Source organism: Aulostomus chinensis, chromosome 4, assembly GCF_037954235.1.
Source record: "Aulostomus chinensis isolate RoL2024-O1b breed Wild chromosome 4, RoL_Achi_v1.0, whole genome shotgun sequence".
In the NCBI taxonomy this organism is placed as follows: Eukaryota; Metazoa; Chordata; class Actinopteri; order Syngnathiformes; family Aulostomidae; genus Aulostomus; species Aulostomus chinensis.
Genome location: NC_141323.1, coordinates 21,377,100 through 21,385,765, shown reverse-complemented (window position 1 = coordinate 21,385,765; position 8,666 = coordinate 21,377,100). Strand labels below are relative to the sequence as shown.

The 8,666-nt window shown below is 41.9% G+C and overlaps 1 non-coding gene across 1 annotated transcript; it reads left to right on the top strand.

Annotated features, from left to right (window-relative positions):
- Positions 1-6,317: 6,317 nt before the first annotated feature.
- On the top strand, positions 6,318-6,389 carry trnah-gug (transfer RNA histidin (anticodon GUG)). The gene has a single exon. It is a non-coding gene; the product is annotated as a tRNA-His (tRNA).
- The last annotated feature ends 2,277 nt before the right edge of the window (positions 6,390-8,666 follow it).

Sequence of the window (8,666 nt, the reverse complement as noted above, 5' to 3'; positions counted from 1 at the left end):
CAAGTGACTCTGGTTTCTACTCCTACATTATGGAATTACTGTGAGGCTTTCAACTGACACAGATACCAGTTGAGTCAACTTCCCTTTCACAACCTGACCAAAACAACTCTTACACCCAGAGCTCACATGTGTCAATCACCTCTGTAGAAGGTCCCGCCCCCACAGAGCTATAAATCCTCCCATCAGTGTAGAAAACTGAAGACACCTCTTGGATGTGAGCTGAAGCATCTTCAAGAAACCTGAAACAGTCCACTTGGTACGTCTAAATAATTCTACAATTTCATTGAGCTTTTGTCCAAAGCCACGTGCATGTGTCACATGTACATAATATATATGTGATACTCTTTCATCTACTCATGAACCAAAAATGCAGTCTAATACCAGTAAATTTGTGCAGAAAAAAATGTCATTTGTGCTCCTTCTTTTATTTATTTGTTTATTTAGTATTTTTTAATGTATTTTCTTTCAATTCACATTTTGTCCATTAACTTCATAATCAGAGTCACCATCTCATCACATGACTAAAGTTTGGGTTCTGTATTGGTGGTAAAATATCCTTCCATGCCCTCACTAGTTTGCACACAGAAAAGCATTTTTTACTGGTTTCAAATCTCAGCCTGTTCTCTCTCTTAAACCAGCTGTGGCAGCTTTCATTGTGTGATTGATTTTAAAATATAAAGATAGAACAGAACCATTGGAATAAGATGTCAGGACATTTGAAGGAATGTAAATCTCCTGTTGAAATGTTGCAGTGTGCAGCTGAGACTCTCTGGCAGTGGCACAAGGAGCCACAATGGCAGAACCTGGACCCTCCTGGAGGAGAACCACAGGTGAGGGCCTTCTTGGCTCCAGATTGATGGAAATCAAGCATCTGAGGCTGTCAGCAGCCATTAAGTTGATCTGGTTGGGCACTGATATTTTTTCTTTCTGCAGCTCAGGAGTGATTCAGGAGAAGAGTTTCAGAACAGCCAAGGTTGGGGACTGGAATTTTCAAATTTCCCCTGGAACCAGACAACCTTGGGAGGTAAAACCTCCAATCATAGCCACTCAGATGCAGCAGCAGAAAGAAGCTGTCATCTACCCTGACAGTCAGAGCATCAAGTCAAGAAAACATCAACCATCTTGTAGTTCCAAACCTTCACCTGTCAGATTCAGCTACTTCTTATTGTGGGACTTTCAAGGAGTTTTCCTTCAAATCCAAACATCATCGTCCAGCCTCCAACCAGAGGTCCATCAGTTATCATGGGAGCCACATGTGGAGTCTGGATTCTTTTCTAGAATGTGATGGCAATGACAGTCCTGCCAAGTGACATCACTGACATGAATGGATGACTGCAGTCACATGAATGGATGACTTCAGTCACATGAATGGATGACTTCAGTCACATGACTGGATGACTTGAATATTTTGTTGTTGGCCTCTGGACCTTTTTTAAATCAGTACTTGACCACAGGTAGCTTAGCCAACTGTTAACTAATTAACTTTTAGTCCAGACAAAGAATGTGGGTTGACAGTTATTCATACAAAGTCTTTGGTTTCAGATGCAGCCTCAACTGAGACTCCTGGTTCAGAGGATGGGTTTGTTTGCTGTCAGGTTGCCACCTTTCAGAAATGAAAATCAGGGACGCCCACCACGGCTCCTGGGGGCCATGACCACCAGGGGCCTGACTCCCATGAGGTGGGTGCCCACAGCAGTGGTGTGTTTTATTTTGTCGGTGTTTTTCGTCAAGGGGTGATCAAGAAAGCATTTCCTCTGACTTAAAGCTTGAAATGCTTTATCACCAATAAACACATTCTTTATTGTTCAACACTGAACTGCACAATTAAGTTTTAAAATATAAACTCAATAAATGGAGAACTTTATGTGACTTAAGTTCATAACACATCAGCAGGTTTCCCTCCCTTCTTTTTCCAAGTCTCCTTGTTCCTCCTTGCAGCTCTGGGGAACTCTTGGTCTCTCAAAGCCCTGTTGGAAAACTCTGAACAGGACTGCTCAAAGTTGAGAGTGATCACTCCTTTGAGCTCCATGGAGCTCCTGTTCCTGCAGTCACTCCATTTCTGCTTTTCATTTTGTGTTTGTATTAAAGTTCTATTGCTGAAAAAAAGAGACTTTTTTTCCTTTTTCTTGAAGTAAATATATGAGGGTCGAAACTGACCCATAACACCATGGATGTTACAATAGTTAATAATATTGAAATGAATAATAAATAAAACCAATCCATGTCAGAGATGTGTTCTAACACCCCTCAGTAATGGTCAGGAAACACAACAACCTTTTGTTTATTTCTATGATTTTCTTGAGGTTCATTTTATCATTTTTTTAATTGAAATCAAGGGTTTACTGACTAAAAAAAGGTCCAGAGGCCCACAACAAAATATTAAAATCAATATTTCCATGGATAAGGAAGCCTAACAATGTAACCAAGAGATGGGAAACAACATGGATGATAGAAAATTGTTTTTAGTTTATTTGACAGCTGATTGAAGACGTGGGTCAAAACTGACCTGTTAACATAAGAGATGGGAACAGAAAGCGAACACAAGAGGAAGGTTGAAGCTATGAAAAAGGAGTTTGATAAAAATCTTGAACTGACAGTAGAAATATCCTTTTGTGTGTTTACCTTTGTTGACAGAAGTCACTTTAGCTTGGCAGTGAAAAGAATCTCTGCTAGCTTGACAAATAAGTGCACAAACTCGGTTCAAGCTGGACTTTGGACACTGGTATCTGCAACAACTCCCATCAACTCCTAATCTAGCATCTCTGCTGTGCTCAAACTATTTTACAGAACATTTGACAGACCTGTGGAGCAGTGAGGACAGACATGAGTTGATCCACATGATCCACTGAAGCACCATTTTACCCTGCCACTGAGGACACTAACATGAGCTGGAGTTGGGAATCTTGAACTGAACCTGGTATCACAGCGACACCTCCTGCTGCTAAATGGAACAGCAACATTGAACCCAAGTGCAGGATTGGAGGGAGACTGATGGTCGCTGTTTGGGTTTTTGAAAAACAAGGAGGGCTTTGGTTCAAGCTGGATTCTCAGAGACTGTTTCCCCAACCTCTACATTGGCATCTACACTGTCATCCAGTCATGTGACTGAAGTCATCCATTTATGCGACTGAAGTCATCCATTCATGTGACTGAAGTCATCCATTTATGTCAGTGATGTCACTTGGCAGGACTGTCATTGCCGTCACATTCTAGAAAAGAACCCAGACTCCACATTGACTCCTATCTATTATTGTGTCCCACCCTCCTGGTCCTGACTCTGAATTCTCAGAGTTTATATCCAGTTCAGTTCTCAAAACAGATGAAGTCATGAGTGTAGATAAATTTCCTTTTCTGCACTGATTATATGTCAAGGTTTGTGTGTGGGGGTGGAGCCTATCCCAGCAGCCTTTGGACAAGAGGCAGGGTTCACCCTGGATGAGTCACCAGTCCATCACAGGGCCAACACATACAGGCAGACAACCATTCACACTCACAGCCACACCTACAGTCAATTTAGAGTATCAATCAGCCTCGTCCCCTCTTGATGTCTTTGGACTGTGGGAGGAAGCTGGAGTACCAGAGAGAACCCACACAGACACAGGGAGAACATGCAGACTCCACACAGCTGGGGCTCGAATCTGTAACCTTCTTGCTCTGAGGCCACAGTGCTGACCACTGCACCATTGTGTCTCCTGAAAATGCCACCAGATCATTTGGATTTTCTATAAAATCAAGTACACATGAACATTAAGAGGTTTTCACAGGGCTGGTGGTGCAATGGATAGCATGACTGACTACTGTCAGAAGATTCTAGGTACAACTCCTGGCTCGCTCACTTAAAATTTTATACTGAGAAGCTTTCACACCTGAAGTGTGAACCACTGCTAAAAGTCCCTGAAATCCTCCAAGGTTTCCTCCTTGTCTGCTGTAAACATGAACACATGCATGGATCCTGCTACCTCTCACATGTTAAGCTGGCACTTGACAGTGACAGCAGGAGAACAAAAAATCCCAGTGTGTCATCAACATTTCCTGGAAACTAAATGACAGAAGCTGTTGAATTTCTGTATCAGAACAGGGAGAAAGGAGCCCCAATGAAAGAGTGATAATTCTTTATTTTGATTTTGTTCTTCACTCCTACACAAGAGAGTGAAAGTGTCGGCTGGCTGGGAGCAACTGCCTGCTTCAGAATGGGACGAGCCTCAGGACTTTCCAGTGAGAGCTGCAAAGCTTTCACTTTATCAATGGAATCACTGGGAAAAGAAACTCATCCTGTCAGATGAAGGCCAAATAGTTTTGCTTCAACTGTGTTGAGGGAGGGTTTGTTCAGATGATTCTAGAAGAATAAATCAAAACATCATCAATTAACATTCAGAAGAAGTGAATGCAGAGTTTTATTGATGGTTTCAGGAATCAGCCTCTGGGTTCATGGTGCTCCAATCTCCAGACAACTGAAAGTGATGAAACCACCTGTGTTGAGTTGTCTTCCATCATGGAAAACTGAAAGGAAAAACTCACACAATTAAACATTAATTGGTTAACAGTTAGCTGAGCTACCAGTGGTCAAACCTGCAGCTGAGGGAACAAACAAGAGCAGGCTACTATTTGTATTTGAATTTCATGTATGCAAAGAATCAGAAAGGCAGTTACAATGACATCATCAATACAAAACCTTGTGTTCACAAAGATGAAGTGAACAATTTCCACAATCAATCCCAAATTTAGGCCTGAAGTTAGAAAATAATATTAGCTAGCTAGCTAACGTTAGCTAGTTAATGTTAGCAAGCTGGCAATATTTAGCACCATCAAATAGTTCAAACAAGGTCAACAGCTGTTATAATGATGGTCACATGATTTAAAAGATTAAAAACAACTCTCTGTATCAATGTGAGATAGAGTTACATAAATGAATAGAACATTACTCACTGACTGAAAATTGAAAAAGCACCAGTCTTTGGTCCAGAGCTTGGTTCTAACGTGACTTGACAGCACTTTTTAGGGCCTGAGCCAGAAGGAACTTCTGGCAAAGACTCCATTATTTTTTCCACTTTTTTTAGTTCTTGCAATCAACACTTCCCAGAGTTGATTTGAGGAAATAAGACTCACACATTTGATGAAGTTTGGTCAGACGGTACCAGACACACTTGACACCCAGAGAGGTGAGCAGGTTTTGGACCAAGTTGAAACTTGTCAAGTATTTGAGACAGAAAATGACAGAAAGCTGTGGCTGTGTTCTGGTTCTGCGTGTTTTAGATTTATTGCCCTCCCAGTAATTTCTTATTTCCAGCTCTGCTCTCCCTCAACTACTGTTTAGTGTCATATTTATTTTGCTGACTACTTCATTGACATGTGGTCAAAATGTCTTGTGTTTCCTGAAATTAACTGAGTGCTGCTCAGTAAAGTTGACATGACTTGAGATTCTATTCCTGCTTGGTCCATTTCAACATTCTTATCCTTCCTAGCACTGGAGATAAAGTATCAGTCAGGGCTGTACTTGATTAGTACTGCATATAGTACACATCAGTCACTGCCATTACACAGTGGAATGGAAGTTGAAATACTGTTTACCAGCAAGCTGAAAACTGTTGTGGTATTTGACAATTCTATTGTTTCTGAATGAAAATCATGTGAAGGAGAATCATGGAGACATCCTAAAAATGGCTGAGGTCTGCTGAGCTGCAGCAGGTCTGAGCTGCTTTTGATGCCCAGATGATGAGGAGGCAGTGAATGTTGGGTTTGGTGGAGCTGAAAAAATGCTGCAGGTGTTGAGAGGTCTGCTGGTGTCCAGGACTTCCTCTCCAGGTCTCAGCTTCTCCCTGCAGTTCCCACAAACACCACAACAGTCCTGGAACCCCTGCAGATGGTGGAGGACCATGATGACCCCGATGCACCATCAGGGCATCAAAAACCAGTCCTGATGATCAAAAAGGTCCCTCCACTCATCCAGGGTCAACTCTAGAGGAAGCTTTTGTAACAGATGAGCAAACACACTCAACTAGAAATCATGATTTAAACACAATGTTGATTTTTTACAAATTCCTTCAATGTTTTAAAAACCATCAAAGTGGACAGAAGCCCAGATGGTCCAAACCTGTTTCCTGTCTCCTGCCATTGTGGAGAGCCTTTGTTCTGTCCTGCTGCTGTCCAGTTGTCTCTACTGAGCTCCTCTGCTGGTTCCACCTTGAAGAGGGTCTGAGCTAAAATTGAACCTTGAGGAACTTCAACCTTTGATCTCAGAGTTTTGTGTTTGATCTTAGAATTCTTTCTTTGATCTCACCTGAGACAAAGAAATGGAAGCTCAATCTGCTGTTGAGGAGGCCGTGATCGTATAGTGGTTAGTACTCTGTGTTGTGGCCGCAGCAACCCTGGTTCGAATCCGGGTCACGGCAGCATGAGACAAATTTCTTGTGTGTACTGATGGACACAAACCAAGCTGAAATTTCCCACAATGCAACAGGGTGGTGTTTGGTCATTGTTGAGCAGGCGTCAGTCTGACAATGATGTCATATTAGTTTGTTGTCACTTGACCAGACCCAAAAGTAGGCTCCAGGTATCAGTTTCTTCTCAATGCTAATGTCTGCTAGCTTAGTCTGCTACTTTGATGCCTCTGACTACAAAAAGGTCCAGACCCCTGGATATGGTGGTTCCTCCCTAAACGTAGATTCTGTCAGCTCATGTTTTGAAATCAACTCACCATGAACACAAGTAGATTTCAATGGACTGCAAATGTGTCTCATGGAATGGTAAACATGTCAAATATAAATTCCATCACCTGAGGAGGTCTGCTGCTGGAATTAAGCTCCAGATATTCACAAGATATTCTAGATCTTTAAAATAACCCTTATCCCAGTGGCTTTCACGTGTGAGACAGAAGAACATGGATGGATGGAAATATAATATTTAATATATTGCAGGATATTTTCCAATATATTCCACTATATTTACTATATTTTATGTCTTGTTTCAATGTTATAACATAAAGCTCATCTTAGTAAAACAATGAAGTTACCTGAACTAAATTCTTGAAAAAAAAAAACTGTCACTGACTGAAATAAATCAAATCTACTTCAAAGTTCCTTCTGTTGTCATAAGTCAGCCATTTTAAGTGTACTTGTAGTTCCAGAGCATTCCAAGTGGAGATGATATGAATCATTTTGTTCGATGAACTCAGTTCCTCTGCTTTGATGTTGGTGGACTGAGTGGAGTTTGCCTGAACCTGCTTGAACCTGTTTGCTCCTGCTCAGTCTCTCACTCAAGCCTCACTCAGCCTCAGCAGCACCGCTCCACTGAGGACTGATTCAGGTTCCTAGCAACCAAATACAGAGGAGAGCCCAGCCTCACGGCAGGCCTTTGCAGAATCAATTTTCACAATCAAAGCTCCCACAGCTGCAAAAAGTGAGAGGACAAGCAGTGATGTTCAAGATGAACGTCCAACGTAGGGCTTGAACCCACAATCCTGGGATTAAGCATCTCATGCTCTACTGACTAAGCTAGTCAGGCTACATCTGAGTGGCTTCAATAGCATGAAGTGATCAGAGTGAGAGACGTTACAAGCGCTTCATCTGCAAAAGAAAAGAACAGCGCCATCTGGCATACACGTGACCACAGTCACATGAGCAATCACATGATTAATGAATGACGACAAACACACCTTCATCTTTGACAAAACAGTAAAATAAAAGGTGAATCACAGATGAGACACCAGTGGTAAAAACACTAAAGTGCTGTCAAGGAGAAACAGGATACGACCAAACACACACACAAGTTACAGAGAGAGAACTCTCCCAGAGGGAACCACTCAAAGGAGAACCATAGACATCATCAGGCTGTATGACCTCATCAATATGAGACAGGGGGATAGGAAACAAGCTCAGAGATGTCAGAAACATGAGATCCAAGCAGTGAGAAAGCTTCAACTGGTGAGGTTACAGAAGAAGACTAAGAGATCAAAGACAATTTGTGTCCACAAAGAAATCATTGAGAAATCAAGGTGAGATCAAAGAAGGAATTCTAAGATCAAACACAAAACTCTGAGATCAAAGGTTGAAGTTCCCCAAGGTTCAGTTTTAGCTCAGACTCTCTTTAATATCTCTATACTGCCACTTGTCATCAGGAGACTCAGTATAAACTTCCACAGTTCTGCTGATGTCACATAGCTGTACATCGCCGTGTCTCCTGATGACTTCCTCCACGTCACCTGTTGATGTGACAGGACTCGACCAAACGTCATGTTTTGATGAAGAGGGTGTGAGTCTGAGTTGGCTCAGTTGAGACAACTGGACAGCAGCAGGACAGAACAGAGACTCTCCACAATGACAGGAGACAGGAAACAGGTTTGGACCATCTGGGCTCCACCCACTTGTATTTGTTAAAGGAAATTGTAAAAATCAACAAAGTGGAAACATTGGTTTTGCCAGTGGGTTTAAATCATGATTGATATGTTAGTTTTTGTTCATCCATTTATTTGTCCAAGAGAAGAAGAAGTGACTCTGAGTCAAACTGGAGTCCTTTGAGGTCTGGCATCTCAAGAAGGAGGAGCATTCAGGCTGAGGTCATCATAACAGTCAGGATGTGCTGACTCATCATTAGTGGGAATCTCAGTGTCAATGTTGTGTAGTGAGGGACAGCACTGTTGCTGTGGCCTGATATGTAGATGAAGGAATCAA